Raw genomic sequence first — 19,277 nt, 5'->3', positions numbered from 1 at the left:
TAAAACACCAGTGACCAACCTGGATTGCCAGAGATCTGTGACCTCTCAGACAGGTTATTCAAAATAGCTGTTTTTACCAAAAACAGATATGTAGATCAATGAAACAGAACAGGAGCTTCAGAAATAATGCCACACATCTACAACCATCTGATCTTTGACAAATCTGACAAAAACAAGAAATGGGGAAAGGATTCCCTATTTAATAAATGGTGCTGGGAACATTGGCTAGCCATATGCAGAACACTGAAACTGGACCCCTTCCTTACACCTTACACAAAACTTAACACAAGATTGATTAAAGACTTAAATGTAAGACCTAAAACCATAAAAACCCTAGAAGAAAACCTAGGCAATACCATCAGGACATAGGCATGGGCAAAGACTTCATGACTAAAACACCAAAGGCAATAGCAACAAAAGCAAATATTGACAAATGGAATCTAATTAAACTAAAGAACTTCTGCACAGCAAAAGAAACTACCATCAGAGTGAACAGGTAACCTACAGAATGGGAGAAAAATTTTGCAATCCATCCATCTGACAAAGGGCTAATATCCAGAATCTACAAAGAACTTAAACAATTTTACAAGAAAAAAACAAACAACCCCATCAAAAAAATGTGCAAAGGATATGAAGAGACACTTCTCAAAAGAAGACATTTATGTGGCCAACAAACGTGAAAAAAAGCTCATCATCACTGGTCATTAGAGAAATGCAAATCAAAACCACAATGTGATACCATCTCACACCAGTTAGAATGGCGATCATTAAAAAGTCACGAAACAACAGATGCTGGAGAGGATGTGCAGAAATAGGAACACTTTTACACTGTTTTTGGGAGTGTAAATTAGTTCAACCATTGTTGAAGACAGTGTGGTGATTCCTCAAGGATCTAGAATCAGAAATACCATTTGACAGAGCAATCCCATTACTGGGTATATACCCAAAGGATTATAAATCATTCTGCTATAAAGACACATGCACATGTATGTTTATTGCAGCACTCTTCACAATAGCAAAGACTTGGAACCAACCCAAATGCCCATCTATGATAGCTAGATAAAGAAAATTGTGGCACAATACCATGCAGCCATAAAAACGGATGGGTTCATGTCCTTTGCAGAGACATGGATGAAGCTGGAAACTACCATTTTCAGCAAACTAACACAAGAACAGAAAACCAAACACTACATGTTCTCACATGTAAGTGGGAGTTGAACAATGAGAACACATGGACACAGGGAGAGGAACATCACATACTGAGAACTGTCAGGGGAGGGGGGCTAGGGGAGGGATAGCATTAGGAGAAATACCTAACGTAGATGACAGGTTGATGGGTACAGCAAATCACCATGGCACATGTATACCTATGTAATAAACCTGCACGTTCTGCATATGTATACCAGAACTTAAAGTGTAATTTTTTAAAAATATTGCTGTTTTGAGGAAACCCACTGAACTTTAAGAAAACACAGAGAATAAATTTCAAAGTTTATTAGATAAATTTAACAGAGTTTAAATAATTTTTAAAAATCAAACAGAAATCCTGGAGCTGAAAAATATAAGTGACAAATGAAAATTCCATCAGAATGTCTCAACAGCATAATTGATCAAAAAAGATAAAAGAATTAGTGAGCTCAGAGACTGACCCATTCTTCTTCACAAGGCTTTCTAATAATTCAAAGGGGATTGACCACTGAATTCCCTATGTCTATGGTCACTGCAGCCATTTCAGCACTCGAAGGTGTCCTAAGTCCAGGTATGCTGTGTGACTGGCAGACTCCTAGATACTCAGCCCTGATGGACTTTGGGAAGATACAGAAAAATTGCCTGTGTTCCCAGGCAATCTGTCTTGTAGTGGCCTGATACAATGGGCTTTGGTATTCTCCATGGTGCTGTTTTCCTGTGGTGGGGTTGGCACCATGTTGCAAGACAATGCCCCCTGTAATTGTCCCTCTATTTCCCCTAAGTAAAAATGAGTCTCTCTCTACTTTATACTGCCTGAAGTTGGGGGAAGGGTAATGTAGGCACTCCTGTGGCTGCTGTAGTTGAAGCTCAGGGTAGGTCACATCCCAAGCCCACAGCCTCCAAGACAATCACAGCACCAGTGCTCACCCAAGGACTGCACTTGCAACAACCTGACTACCACTGAAATTTATTCAGGGTCCAAGGCCACTTTAGTTAGCTGATAGTGAAGCAGGCCAAGACTTAGGTTTCTCTTGACAGGACAGTGTATTTCTGTCTGGTTCATGGCTGGTCTAAATACTCTCACCATGGGCACTCATGGAATTCTGCCCAGTGCTGTGTTCCACTGTCATAGAACATCAATGAGTTTCAAAGACTTGAAAATACACATTCAGAGAGAAAGAGAGAGAGAGAGAGAGAGAGTAAAGTACACTTATAAGATCTAGAAAATAGGCTTAAAAGCAAAATCTATGTATCATTGGCATTAAAGAGGGAGCAGACAGAGATGAGGATAGAATGTTTATTCAAAGAATAATAACCTAAAGAAAGATAGGAATATCCCAGTACAAGAAGGTCAAAGAACACCAAGCAGATTCAATCCAAATAAAATTACTCCAAGGCATATGATAATCATACTCTCAAAGTTCAAGGACAAAGAGGATCCTAAAAGAAGTAAGTAACATAAAAAGGAGCTCTGATACGGCTAACAGCAGACTTCTCTGCAGAAACTTTACGGGGCAGGAGGGAGTGGGGTGACATATTTAAAATACTGAATAAGAAAGAAAACCTTTCAACTGAGAATACTGTCCCTAGAAAGCTATCCTTTAAATATAAAAAGGAAATACTTTCCTAGACAAACAAATGTTAAGGGAATTCATTACCACAGACATGTGTTACAAGAAATTTTAAGAGGACTTTGTCAACCTGAAAAAAAGAATGTCAAGCTGTAAAAAGAGGTTATAAAAGGCAAAAAACTGACTGGTGAAAGTAAGTACATAAGAATGTACAGAATACTGAGTATTCAGAATACTCAGCGTAATGGTGGTATATAAACCACTCATATCTTTATTAGGAAGACGAAAAGATAAATCTATAGAAACAATAACAATTTGTTAGGAAATAATTAATACAAAAAGATATAAATTGAGAGAACAAAAAGTAAGGAAGTGCAGTTAAAATTGAGTTTTCTTTTAGATTTTTCTTTGTTTCTTTTTTTGTGATCAAAGTTAAGGTGCCAATAATTTAAAATAAATTGTTATAACTGTAAGATGTTCTTTGTAAGTCTCAGGGTAACTACTATGCAAAAAAAAAAAAAGTAAAGAGAATAGATACACTAAAAATAAAAAGTAATAAATTAAAACATATTGCCAGAGAAAATTAGTAATATAGTAAGAAGGAAAGAGAGGACTTACAAAACAACTAGAAGGCAGGATGCAAAATGACAGTAGTAAGTCTTTACATATCAGTAATAACATTGAATATGAATGGATTAATTTATCCAACTAAAAGACATAGAGCAGCTGGATGCATTTTTTCAAAAAGACACAATTACATGCTTCCTAAAAGAAACTCACTTTACCTATAAACAAACATGACTGAAAGTGAAAAGATGGAAAAAGGCATTCGATGAAAACAGAAATCAATAAAGAGAAGGAGTAGCTATACTTATATCAGATACAATAAACTAAAAGCCAAAAATTCCAAAAAAAGAGACAAATATGCTCATTATATGGTGATAAAAGGAGTCATTTTAACAAGAGGATATAACAATTGTAAATCTCTATGTACCCAACACATGAGCACTCAAACATATTATACAAAGCAAATATTAATAGATCTAAAGGAAGAGATAGACTGCAATACAATAATAGTAGAGGACTTCAATACACCAGTCTCAGCAATGGACAGATCATCCCAATAGGAAATCAACAAAAATAACATCAGAATTAAACTACACTGCAGACAAAATGGACATAATTGACATTGTAGAACATTTTATTCATCTGCTGTAGAATTCACATTCTGCTCATCAGCACATGAAGCAATCTCCAGGATAGACTATGTGCAATGCCACAAAACAAGTCTCAATAAATTAAAAATAGTCAAAATCATATTCAAATATCTTTTCTGAACATAATGGAATAAAACTAGAATCAATAACAAGAGAAACTTTGGAAAATGTAAAAATACCTGGAAATTAAACAACATGCTCGTGAATGACAAATGGGTCAATGAATACATTTAAAAGATAATTAATTTTAAAAAACAAATAAAAAATGGAAATGCAAGATTTCAAAACCTAACCTGCACGTTATGCACATGTACCCTAGAACTTAAAGTATAATAATAAGAATAAATTAATTAATTAAAAAAAAGAATACAGCAAAAGCAGTATTATGAGGGAAGTTTATAGCAATAAATGCCTGTATCAAAAAAGCATAAAAACCTCAAACAAACAATATAAGAATGCACCTCAAAGAACTAGAAAAGCAAGGATAAACCAAAGGCAAAATTCAAAGAGAAAAGAAATAATAAAGACTACTGCAGAAATAATTAAAATTGAGATATAAAATAGTACAAAAGTTTAGCAGCACAAAAAGTTGGTTTTTTTGAAAAGAAAAAATTTATAAAATTTTATCTAGACTCAGAAAAAATAAAAATAAAATGATGGAAAGGAGACACTACGACTGATACTACAGAAATACCAAGGATCATTAGAGACTATTGTGAGCAACTATACATCAGCAAATTTGAAAACCAGAAGAAATAGATACATTCCTGCATGGAAAACCTACCAAGTTAAACTATGAAGTTATAGAAAATCTGAACAGACCAATGATGAGTAACAAGATAGAAGCAATAATAAAAAGTTTTCCATCAGAGAAAAGCCCAGGACCTGAAGGCTTTACTGCCAAATTCTACCAAACATTTAAAGAACTAATGCCAATTCTACTCAAACTATTCCAAAAGAAAGAGTAAGGAATACTACTAAACACATTGTATGAGGTCAGCATTACCCTGATACCAAAACAAAACAAAGACACAATAAAAACAGAAAACTACAGGCTAATACCACTAATGAATATACTAATCGATGCAAAAATCTCTAATGAAATATTAGCAAACTGAATTCAATACTTTAACAAGATTACCCAGTATTATCAAGTGAGATTCATCCCATGGATGCAACAATGTTTTAACACACAAAAACCAATAAACATAGCACATTTCATCAGCAGAGTCAAGAACAAAAATCATGTGATTATTTAAATAAATGCTTAAAAAACATTTGACAAATTCAATATACATTCATGATAAAAAAAAAACTCTCAACAAACTGGCTATGGAAGAAACGTACCTCAAAACTTTGTTTTTATAAAACAATATCAAAACCTATGTAATATATGAACTCATCACAATTTTTCTTCATTCAGTATGATGCCATATATGGCAAATCCACAGCTAGCATCATTCTGAATGAAGAAAAATTTTGTGAAAAGCGTTTTCACTAAAATCTGGAACAAGACAAGAATGCCCACTTTCACCACTTTTATTCAACATAGTACTTTCAATATTAACTTCCAGAGTGCTTAGACAAGAGAAAAAAATAAACAGTATCCAAATGGAAACAAAGAAGTAAAATTGGTGTGTGTGTGTGTGTGTGTGTGTGTGTGTGTGTGTGTGTGTGTACTACATGATCTTATATTTAGAAAACCCTACAGAATCTGCCTAAAGGTTTAACACTCATAAACAAATTTGGTAAAGTTACAGAGTACAAAATCAACATACAAAAATCAGTAGCATTTCTATATGCTAAAAGCAAACAATCTAAAAAGAAATTAAGAAAGGAAGTCCATTTACACTAGCTCCAAAAAAGATAAAATACCTAGTAATTTATTTAAACAAATGAATATATTTTTATATTTAAACAAAATATAAAATATATATATAAACAAAATATATTTAAACAAAATATGAAATATCTCTACAATGAAAAGTATAAAACACCAGTAATAGAATTTGAGTAGGTCACCAAAAAAATGGAAAGATATCCCATGTTTGTGGATTAGAAGAATTAATATTGTTAAAATAACAATACTACCCAAAGCAATCTACTGATTTCATGCAATCCCTATCAAAATGTCAATGCTGTTTTCTCAGAAATAGAAAAGAGAATCCTAAAATTTGTATGAAACTACAAAAGGCCCCAAGTAGTCTAAGCAACCTAAGTAAGAAGAGCAAAGCTGAAAGTATCACACTCCCTGACTTCAAAATATACTACAAAGCTATAGTAACAAAAAATCGTAATATTGGTATAAAAATGACATGTAGATTAATGGAACAGAATAAAGACTCAGAAATAAATCCACATATTTACAGCCACCTTATTTCCAATTAAGGTGCCAAGAACATACACTGGGAAAGTGACACCCTATTCAACAAATAGTGCTGGAAAACTGGATATCCATATGCAGAAGAATGAATCTAGACCCCTATCTCTCACCATATACAAAAATAAACTGATGTGGATTAAAAATGCAAAAGCAATACCTAAAACTGATAGTGACAGGAAACAGATTCCTAGGCAGACAGAGACGAATCCCCAGAGGGGCTCAACCTTCAGACCAAGAACAGTCTGAAGCCTGAAAACTGAGCTGTTCATTCTAGATAGAATCCAAAACCGGAGTAAGAACTTCCATTCCTATCTTACCCACTCTCTCCTTATTGATTCCTTCTGAATGATGCCTTTTAACCAATCTTATGATGTCTTTTCAAGCCCACCCATGGACCAATCAGCATGCATTCTCCCATTTTAAGCCCATCAAAACCCCAGACTCAGCCTCACAAATGGCAACTCACTTTCAGCTCTCCTCTCACTGCTGAGAGCTTTCTTTCTATCACAAATAAAACTCTATTCTGCCTTACTCACTCTCCAATGTCCATGTACCTTATTTGTCTTGGTCATAAGACAAGAATGTAGAACTCACCAAACTCTGGGAGCAAAAGAGCTGTAACACTTCTGCTTGCCAAGCTACAGGTGGTGGGATTAAAAGAGCTGTAACACTCCCTCCCACTCGCTGAGCTACAGTAATGAAGAGGTTGCTGGGTGCCACTTCCTCCTGCTTGCCAAACTACAGGAGTGAAAAAGTTACAACATTTTTGGGGGCTCGTTCAGGATCTTCAGAAGGTTGAGTAAGAATGGACCTATGACTCTTTAGTTTCATTCCAAGGTTATTGTCCTCAGATTTTTTTTCCAAAAACAGATAAAACACCAGACCTCTGTCAGCCAGTAAAGAGTGGATAGCACAGTTGCTGGTCTACAAGACTCAGAAGACAGGCTTCCTGGGAAGGACTTTGTCAATACCCCTTCACCTTCAGATGTTGGTAATGTTGGCTTTGTTCCAATTTGGTTTCCCTTTACAGATGTCTAGCCATTGCATGGTATCAGAATGGGGTCCTGGGGCAACTGAAGGTATCTGACTAAGGCCACACCTCGGCATTACCTAAGAGCTCCTGGACTAGCTCCAATCCCTGACAGCCCATTCAGGTGCTAGACCAATTTCCAGTCTTTCTTATCACACTTTCTTTCTTTTGAGATTCTTCTGGCTGCTATCCCTTCTTTATACACAATGTTACAGGTGTTTTTGCAACCCAAAGAGATAATTTTACTGGGTAGAATGAATACTTGGCTTAGTCACCAGAAAGTAAACCAGAAAATGTTTCTGTCTATTCTTAGAAACAGGGGGATGTAATGATTAAGAGAGTTTTCTTTCCTCTGTCAAAAAAACCCGTTAGCACCAGGCAAGAGGCTTTTCCCCCCAGACACCTTCCCTCCTTTGCATTTAATTCGCTGTTGTTGTTGTTGTTGTTGTTGTTGTTTCCACCATGTCAGTTATCAACATAATCCTGCAAATACAGGGAGCTTTTAGTTGCAAGGGTTGTTTTTTCTTTTTCCTTTGGGGAGACATTTTACTAGGCCAGGTCCCCAATTCCAGGGATTGCATTTCTTTGTTTGAAGGAGATCTGTTCCCACAGCTTCACCTTAGCATTACTTCAACGTATTTTCCAAGCTTCAGTTTGAAGCCCGAAAAGGAAAACTAGATCTGAGGGACCCAAAGGCAGTCGACAGTGGAAGGCTATGGCACAGTGGAGGTAAGCATGACTATCCCTGCTGACTAGGCCTTCCCACTTCATGGGTGGAGATCATGCTCACATTCATGGTATAAGCCCCATGAGTTCACCCATAGCGCCAGTACCAGGTACTGACATTTGGAGGATGCCTCAAATTCAAAATGAGAAAGGTAGAGACTAAGGGACACCTTTTTCTCCCCTCTCTCTTTTCAGACGGGTAGCAAACTATCCTCAGCCTGCACTCCTCTTGAGTGCATCCGGAATCACTGGGACTCCTTTGACCCTCACACTCTGAAGAAATAATGCCTTATATTCCTTTGTACAATGGCTTGGCCAGTTTATAATTTGCAGATGGAAAAGCTTGGTCTCTGGAGGGAGTAACAATTTTAATACTATCCTGCAGCTCAATCTTTTCTGCACAAGGGCAAATGGTCCAATGTCCCATGTGCAGGATTTTTTTTTCCTTGTAGGATAATCAGAACCTCTGCCGACATTGTAGGATTGATCCAGCTCTCCTTGTGGTCATCTAAGGAGAGTCTGCAAAGGACTATCCTAAGGGACTAGGGCAGTAAAGCTCAGAGGTGCCTCCAGCAGCAGAGTAAGCCCCCTCTAATCCTGCTCCTCCTGGTCCATCCTGTTCTCTCTACCCAGGTACTCTATCTCAAGATTATCCTATCCTAGAAATTCTCATTTTAGGAAGGTCCCGCCTCACTCATGCCCCTACAAAAGATGCCTTGTGAATATGACCTCATTAAGGTACAGGTCCCCCCTTTTGCTACAGGAATTAAGACAAATTAAGGGGGATTTTGGTAAGTTTTCAGAAGACTCTGATAGGTATATAGAGGTCTTCTAGAATTTAACCCAAGAATTTGTACCCCTTTGGAAAGATGTTATGGTACTTTTAAATCAAACCCTGACTGTGGCTGAGAAGCAGGCAGCCCTGAAAGTGGCAGAGAAGTTTTGGGATGAGCTTTGTGTCTCATATAGTGCCAAGGAAGGGTGACAGAATTATCCATTTGAAAAACAGCAGCACCATTGGAGGACCCAAAATGGAACCCCAGTGATGACATGAGAGAATGGAGGAGGAAACACTTCTAGATGTGCATATTGAAGGGCTTATGAAGGACTAGAACTAAGCCTCTAAATTACTCCAAACTATCCATGATAGACCAGGGCTCATATAAGAAGCCCTCTGCCTCCTGGAAAGGCTGAGAGGCCTTGGTAAAGCATACCCCTTTATCCCCTGATTCAGTTGAGGGACAGATAACCCTAAAGGATAAGTTTATTACTCAGGTGGCCCCTGATATCAGGAGGGAGCTGCAGAAACAGGCCATGGGACCACATGTCCTTTAGAGAACCTCCAGAAAGTGCCCACCTCGATCTTTCACAATAGGGATCTGGAGGAGGCTGAAGAGAGGGAGAGGGGACACCAGATAAAAGCAGAGGCTCTAATGGCTGCCTTGCAGGCTTCATCCCAGAATCCCCAAGAGTCACCTATTAACTGCTACAAATGTAGCAAGCCAGAGCACTTTTAAAAAGACTGCCCAGGCAACATGAGGAAGTCACCTCAACCCTGTACAATCTTCACAGGTCACCACTGGAAGGCAGATTGTCCCTAGAGACACAGGTCACCAGGTCCAGAGCCAGTCTTCCAAATGGTCCAGCAAGACTGATGAGTCCCAGGGCTCCTCTCCCAGCTCTGATGACTCAGTCTGCCATTACCATCAGGAGACCCAAGTGATTCTGGAAGTCACACAGAGAAAGGTGAACTTCCTCCTGGATACCAGAGCCACTATTTCTGTTCTCTCCAATCCAGGCCTCCCCTCCTTTATTTGCATGACCATGACGGGCATTTCAGGAAAGCTTTTAATCTGATATTTTTCCCAAGCCCTTAGTTGTAGTTGTGAAGACCTCTTGTTTACTCATGCCTTTAAATCATGCCTGAAAGCCCGACTCCTCTGCTAGGCAGGAATATTTTAGCTCATATAGGAACCACCACCCTTATGGACCCAGGACAGACTATTTATCTCCTTCTGGTGGAGACTGATAATTCAGAAATTTGGGCAACTCAAGGGAAAATTGGCCAAACCACAACCACTAAACCAGTCTGGATCCACCTTAAGAATCCCACCTCTTTCCCTAATGAGAGACAATTTCCCCTAAAACCAGAAGCCAAGAAAGGGCTAGAAGCCATCATTACAACTTGAGGTTGCAGGGCCTCTTTAAACCCTGCAACAACCCTCATTATACCTTTATATTGGGGATAGAGAAACCCAACAGGGAATGGGGACTGGTCCAGGACCTCCATCTCATTAATGAAGCTGTGGTTCCAACTCATCTAGTGGTTCCCAATTCTTATATCTTGCTAACTCAAATGCCTGAGGGAACTAAATGGTTCACAGTACTGGACCTAAAGGATGCCTTTTTCTCCATATTACTATACCCTGACTCATAATATTTGTTTGCATTCAAGAAACCCTCCAACCAGACCACCCAGCTGGCCTGGATGGTATTACCCCAGAGATTCGGAGACAGCCCCCACATGTTTGGGCAGGTGCTGTCACAGGATCTCTCTGAGTTCCTTTATCCTCAGGTTAAAGTTTTACAATATGTAGCTGGCATTTTCCTGTGTGCCCCAACTGAAGGAATCTCTCAGGAAAGCAGTAAGTCTCTTAATTTGCTGGCTAAGAATGGATATAAGATCTCAAAACCTAAGGCTCAGATCTGTCAGATTTCAGTGAAGTACATAGGTCTAGTCTTGTCAGAGGAAATCAGGGTACTGAGTGAAGAAAGGATTAAGCCCATCGTCTCCTTTCTCCTCGCCCAAACCCTCAAACAACTGAGGGGGTTATGGGGCATTCCAGGATTCTGCAGATTATGGATACCTGGGTAGAGTGAGATAGCTTGTCCCTTATATCACCTAACAAAGGAAATTCAGGTTGCTAAGACTCACTCTCTAATTTTGGAACCAGAGGCTAAAAGGGCCTTTGACCAATTGAAACAAGCCCTGCTTGAGGCACCAGCACTTGGTCTTCCCATAGGAAATACATTCGATCTTTATGTATCAGAAAAAAAGGAAATGGCCCTGGGAGTTCTAAGCCTGTCCTGAGGTGAAACCCAGCAACCCTGTATTAGTCAGTGTTCTCTAGAGGGACAGAACTAATATAGCAGATGTATATATGAAAGGGAGTTTATTGAGGAGAATTGAATCACACGATCACAAGGTAAAGTCACATGATAGGTCATCTGTAAGTTGTGGAGCAAGGATGCCAGTGGTGGATCAGTCCAAGTCCCAAATCCTCAAAAGCAGGGAAGCCTACAGTGCAGTCTTCTTTCTGTAGCCAAAGGCCCAAGAGGCCCCGGAAAGGCACTTGTTTAAGTCCAAGTGTGCAAAAGCTGAATAACTTGGAGTCTGATATTTGAGGGCAGAAAGCATCTGGCACTGGAGAAAGATGAAGGCTAGAAGACTCAGCAAGTCGGCTCTTCATCTTCTGCTGCCTGCTTTATTCTAGCCACACTGGCAGCTGATTAGATAGTGCCCACCCGAATTGATGGTGGGTCTGCCTCTCCCAGTCCACTGACTCAAATGTTAATCTCCTTTGGCAACACCCTTACAGACACACCCAGGAACAATACTTTGCATCTTTCAGTCCAATCAACTTGACACTCAATATTAACCATCACAAGCCCATAGGCTACCTAAGCAAGGAGCTTGATGTGGTGGCTAAAGGATGACCAATTTGCCTACAGGCAGTTGCAGTGGTAGCTTTACTGGTGCCAGAGACTAATAAGTGAACCATGGGGAATAACTTAACCATGGTTACCACACATAATGTGGGGGGACTACTGTATTCTAAGGAGAGTATCTGGCTAACAGACAACTGCCTCCTTAAATCTCAAGCTCTGCTATGGGAGGGATGTACAGTCCAGTTAAGAAACCATCTCTCGCTAAACCCAGCCGCCTTCCTCCCAGAGGAAGCTGACGAGCCTGGACATGACTGCAAACAGATAGTACTGGAAACCTATGTGTCTAGAGAAGACCTCAGAGAAACCCCTTTAGAAGACCCAGACTGGGCTCTTTTTACAAACAACGATTTTTGTTGTTGTTGTTTGTTTGTTTGTTTGTTTGTAGAACAGGGGATCCATAAGGCAGGGTGTGCAGTAGTCACCCTGAATGACACAGTTGAAAGCACAACTCTCTCCTTAGTCACGGTGCTCAACTAGCTGAGCTGATTGTCCTCACAAGGGTGCTTGAATTAAACAAAGGGGGAGAAGTTAACATTTATTCTGATTTTAAGTATGCTTTCCTAGTCTTCCATGCCCATGCCACTATCTGGAAAGAGAGAGACTTCCTCACAGCTAATGTGTCTCCCATTAAATACTATCAGGAAATTAACAGACTATTAAACTCATCTTTGCTTCCACAGGAAGTGGCAGTAACACATTGTAAAGGCCACCAAAACTGGATGGATGAAATAATCAAGGGAAATAAATTGGCAGACCAAGCAGCTAAATTGGCAGCAAGAAGGTCCCAGATTTCTGATCCTCTTGAGGCCCCTCTGGTCTGGGGGGTGCTCCATAAGAGAAATAAAACCTCAGTATTCTCCTGCAGAAATACAATGGACCACTTCTCAGCGATATACCTTCAGCCCTTAGGATGGCCTCAATTGGAGGATGGCAAACTGCCTCTACCAGATTCTAGACAATGGAAAGTTCTTAAAATTCTTCATCAAGCCTCCCACCTAGGAAAAGATAAAACCTATCAATTGGCTCAAAGATTGTTCTCAGGTAAAAATCTGTTTTAAAAAAGTCATCAAACAGGTCATTAATGCTTGTTACACTTGCCTTAAAAATAATTCCCTCAACTGATGGCTTCTCTTCTCTTCTCCAGAACCCAAAGAATGGGCATCTATCTGGGAGAAAAATGGCAAAAGGATTTCACCCATATGCCAGAGATAAGGGTCATCTGGTACCTCTTAGTACTGGTAGATACCTTCACTAACTGGGTAGAAGCATTTGCATGTCAGAGAAAGCCTCTGAGGTGATAAAAGTACTAATTAATGAGATAATCCCTCACTTTGGATTCTCTAAGTACCTCGGGAGTGATAATGACCCCTCATTCCAGGCAGCTGTCACCCAGCCTATCAAAGGCACTAGGCATACAATACCATCTTAATTATGCTTGGAGACTACAATCCTTGGGAATGGTAGAAAAGACAACTGATATTATCAAAAGGCACCTTAGAAAACTGTCTCAAGAGACTCATCTCCCCTGGATTACTCTTCTTCCCATGGCCCTACTACCTGTTAGAAACACTCCTTCAAAGCTGGGTTTAAGTCCCTTTGAAATGATATTTTCTCACCAATGATTTCCTGCTAGACCAAGAAATCTCTGATTTTATTAAATATGCAACTTCTTTGATTCATATCCAGCAGCAACAGAAACAACTCTCAGAGGTCTAAACCCATAAACTAGGGCCTCCTCTATTCAACCCAGGGAACTCAGCACTGGTAGAAGCTCTTCCTTCTCTTTCTCCATCTCTAGGCCCAAATTGGAAGGAATCTTACAATGAACTTCTTTCTACTTCTTCAGCAGTGAAGGTCACTGGAATAGATTCTTGAATTTATTATACTTGAGTAAAGACCTGAGGAACTGACGGAATTAACTCTGTTGACCCAGGAGAGCACACAAAATTCCAATGTGAAGAAATCATAGACCTCAAGTTAAATATCATGAAAGATAAGTGTTAATAATTAACCCTCCAAGGATATCCTCTTTACAGTCTTGCTTATACGTGCTGTTCTCACATCCATTCTCTTCCTCTTCCTCACCCTTGATCCTGAATACTCATGGGATTATCTACTCCCCTAAACACCTGTTTCTCCTCTAAAATTTAACTGCCCTACCTCATAAAAGATTTAATTTCTTTCACAATGGTGAAACAGCTCCAGCCACAACATTGTTTTCAGAATGATTAATCTATTTTATTTCTTATCTCTGGCACTGGCATGGATTTTTCCTTTTTTAGCTCCTGTTTGTATTATACTCATATTTGGTCCATGCATATTGAACCTCCTTGTAAAATCTGTTTCTTCTCACTTAGTGCCCATCAAACTCCAAATGGCCATGCAAATGGAGACTCAAATGATGGCTCCCTTTTACTGGGGACCCTTTAATAGGCCTCTGAGAAAGAGAGAGAGAGAGAAAGAAAGAGAGAGAGAGAGATCTGACTGCCATTTCCCAAAATAATACCCCCTGTCAGCATGAAGCAGCTAGACCAGTCACCATCCCTATCCTAACGGCAATTAGATGTACCACTTCAAGGAGGGGATGGATAGTGAAATAAAACAGATAGATTCCTGGGCAGACAAGGATGGGTCCCCAGTGGGGCTTGACCTTCAGGCCAAGAACAGCTTGTATCAATTTTAAAAAGCAAAACAAAAAAGAAGAAAAGAAAAAAACAATGTGGTCCTCTCCCTGAAAACAAAATAGGCCTGAGGAAGCTTGTTCACTCCTTCTGCCATGGGAGGACACAGCAAGAAGGTGTGCCATCGATATATCAGAGAGCACACTCTCACCAGATACAGAATCTACTGGTGTCTTGATCTTAGACTCCCCAATCTGCAGAACTGTGAGAAATAAATTTATGTTGTTTACAAATTACACAGCTTAAGGGATTTTGTTCTAGAAGCCTGAATGGACTAAGACACATATTTTCTGTGTGTGCTTATGATTAATTGCTATTAATAATAAAATTATTAGTAAAATGAGAGGTATTCACTCTGTTTTCTAAAATCCCACATACTCAATTAAGACCTCTACTATGTCATTTTCCTGCTATATTTAAAATCTGTAATTCTCTGTCTTTCTACTCACTAGGATATGATATCTTCAAAAGTCATCATCACGTTTCATTATTCTTCATTCCTCCAGTTTCTATCACTGACCTTGGAAGACAGTAAATATTCAGTAACTCTTTATTGAGTTACTTTTCTTGGGTGGAAAAGTAAACATGTTTCTGTCTGGATTTCTTAGTGTATGAATTCAACCACAATTGATTTATAACTTCAGTTTTCTTCACAGTGTTCAAGAAATGCAGACAATTTTATCAAGAATTTCTTGTGTCCTTTCAATTTTCATATTTCTTGTTACCTATCTACTTTTTGGGATATTACTTCTTTCCAGGTATCCAAGTTCCAGGTATAGTTAGTATTACCTAAACTCGGTTATAACAAGTGAGTAGCAGATTTCTAGTAAATGCCTAAAGCCTGTGCAATGGTTTTCCCTTTCTAGAATTCTCATAAACACGTTCTTAAATATTTCTTTGTGTGACATACCTACATATATATGACTGTGTGTGTGTGTGTGTGTGTGTGTGTGTGTGTATACACATATATGCCTATAGGCACCAAGAGGGCACTCTCTAAGCTTGCTTTCTTGGCTGAGATTTATTGAACTCTAATTTTGCCAGCATTCCCTGTGTCAAACTATGACAATATGAAGTGAAGAAACTTTGTCTATATGCCCTTCCTATGCCATTTTTGCTCAGTTCCAAACACAGCAGTTTGCACCTGGTAGACCTTCAATATATATAATGTGCATGATTGTATCAGCAAATTCCACTTGGCTTGTACCTTATTTGGCCATCTTCAAAAAAAAAAATCTTCCAAAATACACTTTCCACTCCTATCACTGACTCAGATCTTCCAGTGTGATGATTTGCAATTTTGAACCAGCCTACTAAAACTCTAGCCAGAATTGGTTCCATAAATCCTTGTACATAACTTTGACTCATCTATAATTAATCATCATAGTAAGACTGTTAAATTCCATTTATTTCTAATACCATTAATCTTTCATATCAGATAATTTGTGATATGCCATGATTAGCAGAATACTTTAATTAGCACATTCCATAAATCTAGAACATGATCTTGAATTGAATTCCCTCAGTCCTCCTTACCTCATATCAGTAACTGCAGTAGAGAATTAGAAAAGTTGTTGCTCACCCATAGGTTTTCTCTCTTACAGCGCTTTTCCTGGGAGCCATATTGCACTAGAAAGTGTCTCTCCCAACATGTCTTCTACTTTTCCCTAACATTTTTTAACTGTAATTTTTAAGTCAGCTTAAGTAAAATTTTAAATATTTTAAATACACAGCAATTTTCACCAAAAGTTCTCATATATACTCACTGCATATAATAACCCTGTAGATTATTATGCTTATTGTACAATTAAGGCAAGCTGCCTAGAACAAATATAGTGTAACTTTCACTGCATTCCACTTGTCAGGCCAAGGCCAGCTTCATGGACATATAATCTGTATAGTTGCACAAAATCTGGTGCATAGAAAGACCCTATGTTTGTTGGTCTGTTGCTGTCATCTTGAAATTCTTAATAATTTTTGAACAAGGGGCCTCACATTTTTATTTTCCACTGGACCCTACATATTATATCGTTGCTCCTGATCAAAGCAAGTCACAGGCCAGCCCAGATTCTAAGAAAAGGAAAATAAGAGTTAGATTTTACCTCCTGATGGGTGGAACAGCATATATATTCAGGGGAGAAATGAATTGATTGTGACCACCTTTGCAGAATATTTACCATATTCTTATTTTACTAATGAGTAACTGAGGTGGAGAGAGATCAACTGCCTAGCCCAAAATCACATCACTGACCAGTAATGTAACAGATATAGCCCTGGTATTCACTAGAAAAAAATTACTGTGCATAGCCCAGAGCACGTTGGAGATAGAATGGTAAAACTGATGAATTTCCACCTCTTGTACAATCACTAGAGAACAATACTACTAAAATAAGAGCTAATTTAACCACAGTGTATCTTCTTTCACTATGTTAGCACTCTGTTTAGTGCCTTGGGTTGTAATCTCCTTGCCAGCTCTGATTCTTCAAACTCCAGTGCCTAAAACCAACCATTCATCCTTTATCTTCAAACTCCAGTGCCTAAAACCAACCATTCATCCTTTATTACACCTGGGCTAGTTCATGAGCTTTCTCCACCTCAGTTAGGAACATTGAATATAGAAAGGGAAAATGGCTGAGCATTACGGCCAGGCAAGAAAAAAGGTCTAAAACAAATCTGAAAAAGTCCATAGGATACGAAAGTAAGGATAGTCAGGAATATAAGATCCTCTAGTGGTGAGATTGAATATCAGATTAAGCAAGAGGAAGGAATGAGAGGGATTGGAGCAGGAGGTTGAGCTTCTAAATTTTGAGTCTTGGAAATACAGCAGTGTTAAAGTGCTTCTTTCTAGGTGACTGGTTGATACTCTGAGGAGTCATGAAGACAAGTATTGGGAAAAGTAAAGCGACTATTATAATAGCTGATTAAATGATATGAGTTTTTTTAACAACTGTAAGATATTATTTTCAACATTTGGTATATGAGTTGCATTACTAATAAAATCAAGTCTTCTTTAACTTTGTATTTCAGTGCTTGATATTTATAGGTTTTCCATTAAATATTAATGACTCAAATGAGAAAGTAGTATTTTCCAATCTGTAAGGACCATTATTTAATATTTGACAAATCTGTTCCTCTTGCTCTTCTAGTGTTACTTTGAAAATGGCATTTAGTGGAAAGATGCTATGTTAGATATAATGTAATGTATAAGATAAAACTACAATCAGTTTTTTCATCTAAAATCACCAACATTCTTTAATGTTTCCTATATTCCAGACATTGTAAACTTCAGATATATGTTCTCATTTAATTCTCACAAATACCCTTCATAGTAGATGGTATTGTTATCAGAGGTAAAAGGAGGGGCTGGTACCATTCCTTCTGAAACTATTCCAATCAATAGAAAAAGAGGGAATACTCCCTAATTCATTTTATGAGGCCAACATCATCCTGATACCAAAGCCTGGCAGAGACACAACAAAAAAAGAGAATTTTAGACCAATATCCCTGATGAACATCGATGCAAAAATCCTCAATAAAATACTGGCAAACCGGATTCAGCAACACATCAAAAAGCTTATCCACCATGATCAAGTGGGCTTCCTCCCTGGGATGCAAGGCTGGTTCAACATTTGCAAATCAATAAACATAATCCAGCATATAAACAGAACCAAAGACAAGAACCACATGATTATCTCAATAGATGCAGAAAAGGCTTTTGACAAAATTCAACAGCCATTCATGCTAAAAACGCTCAATAAATTCGGTATTGATGGAACGTACCTCAAAATAATAAGAGCTATTTATGACAAACCCACAGCCAATATCATACTGAATGGGCAAAAACTGGAAAAATTCCCTTTGAAAACTGGCACAAGACAGGGATGCCCTCTCTCACCACTCCTATTCAACATAGTGTTGGAAGTTCTGGCTAGGGCAATCAGGCAAGAGAAAGAAATCAAGGGTATTCAGTTAGGAAAAGAAGAAGTCAAATTGTCCCTCTTTTCAGATGACATGATTGTATATTTAGAAAACCCCATTGTCTCAGCCCAAAATCTCCTTAAGCTGATAAGCAACTTCAGCAAAGTCTCAGGATACAAAATTAATGTGCAAAAATCACAAGCATTCTTATACACCAGTAACAGACAAACAGAGAGCAAAATCAGGAATGAACTTCCATTCACAATCGTTTCAAAGAGAATAAAATACCTAGGAATCCAACTTACAAGGGATGTAAAGGACCTCTTCAAGGAGAACTACAAACCACTGCTCAGTGAAATCAAAGAGGACACAAACAAATGGAAGAACATACCATGCTCATGGATAGGAAGAATCAATATTGTGAAAATGGCCATACTGCCCAAGGTAATTTATAGATTCAATGCCATCCCCATCAAGCTACCAATGAGTTTCTTCACAGGATTGGAAAAAACTGCTTTAAAGTTCATATGGAACCAATAAAGAGCCCGCATCTCCAAGACAATCCTAAGTCAAAAGAACAAAGCTGGAGGCATCACGCTACCTGACTTCAAACTATACTACAAGGCTACAGTAACCAAAACAGCATGGTACTGGTACCAAAACAGAGATATAGACCAATGGAACAGAACAGAGTCCTCAGAAATAATACCACACATCTACAGCCATTTGATCTTTGACAAACCTGAGAGAAACAAGAAATGGGGAAAGGATTCCCTGTTTAATAAATGGTGCAGGGAAAATTGGCTAGCCATAAGTAGAAAGCTGAAACTGGAT

Source organism: Macaca mulatta, chromosome 2 (genome assembly GCF_049350105.2).
Source record: "Macaca mulatta isolate MMU2019108-1 chromosome 2, T2T-MMU8v2.0, whole genome shotgun sequence".
In the NCBI taxonomy this organism is placed as follows: domain Eukaryota; kingdom Metazoa; phylum Chordata; class Mammalia; order Primates; family Cercopithecidae; genus Macaca; species Macaca mulatta.
The sequence above is the reverse complement of the archived record's forward strand: the minus strand, read 5'-3'. Positions refer to the sequence as shown.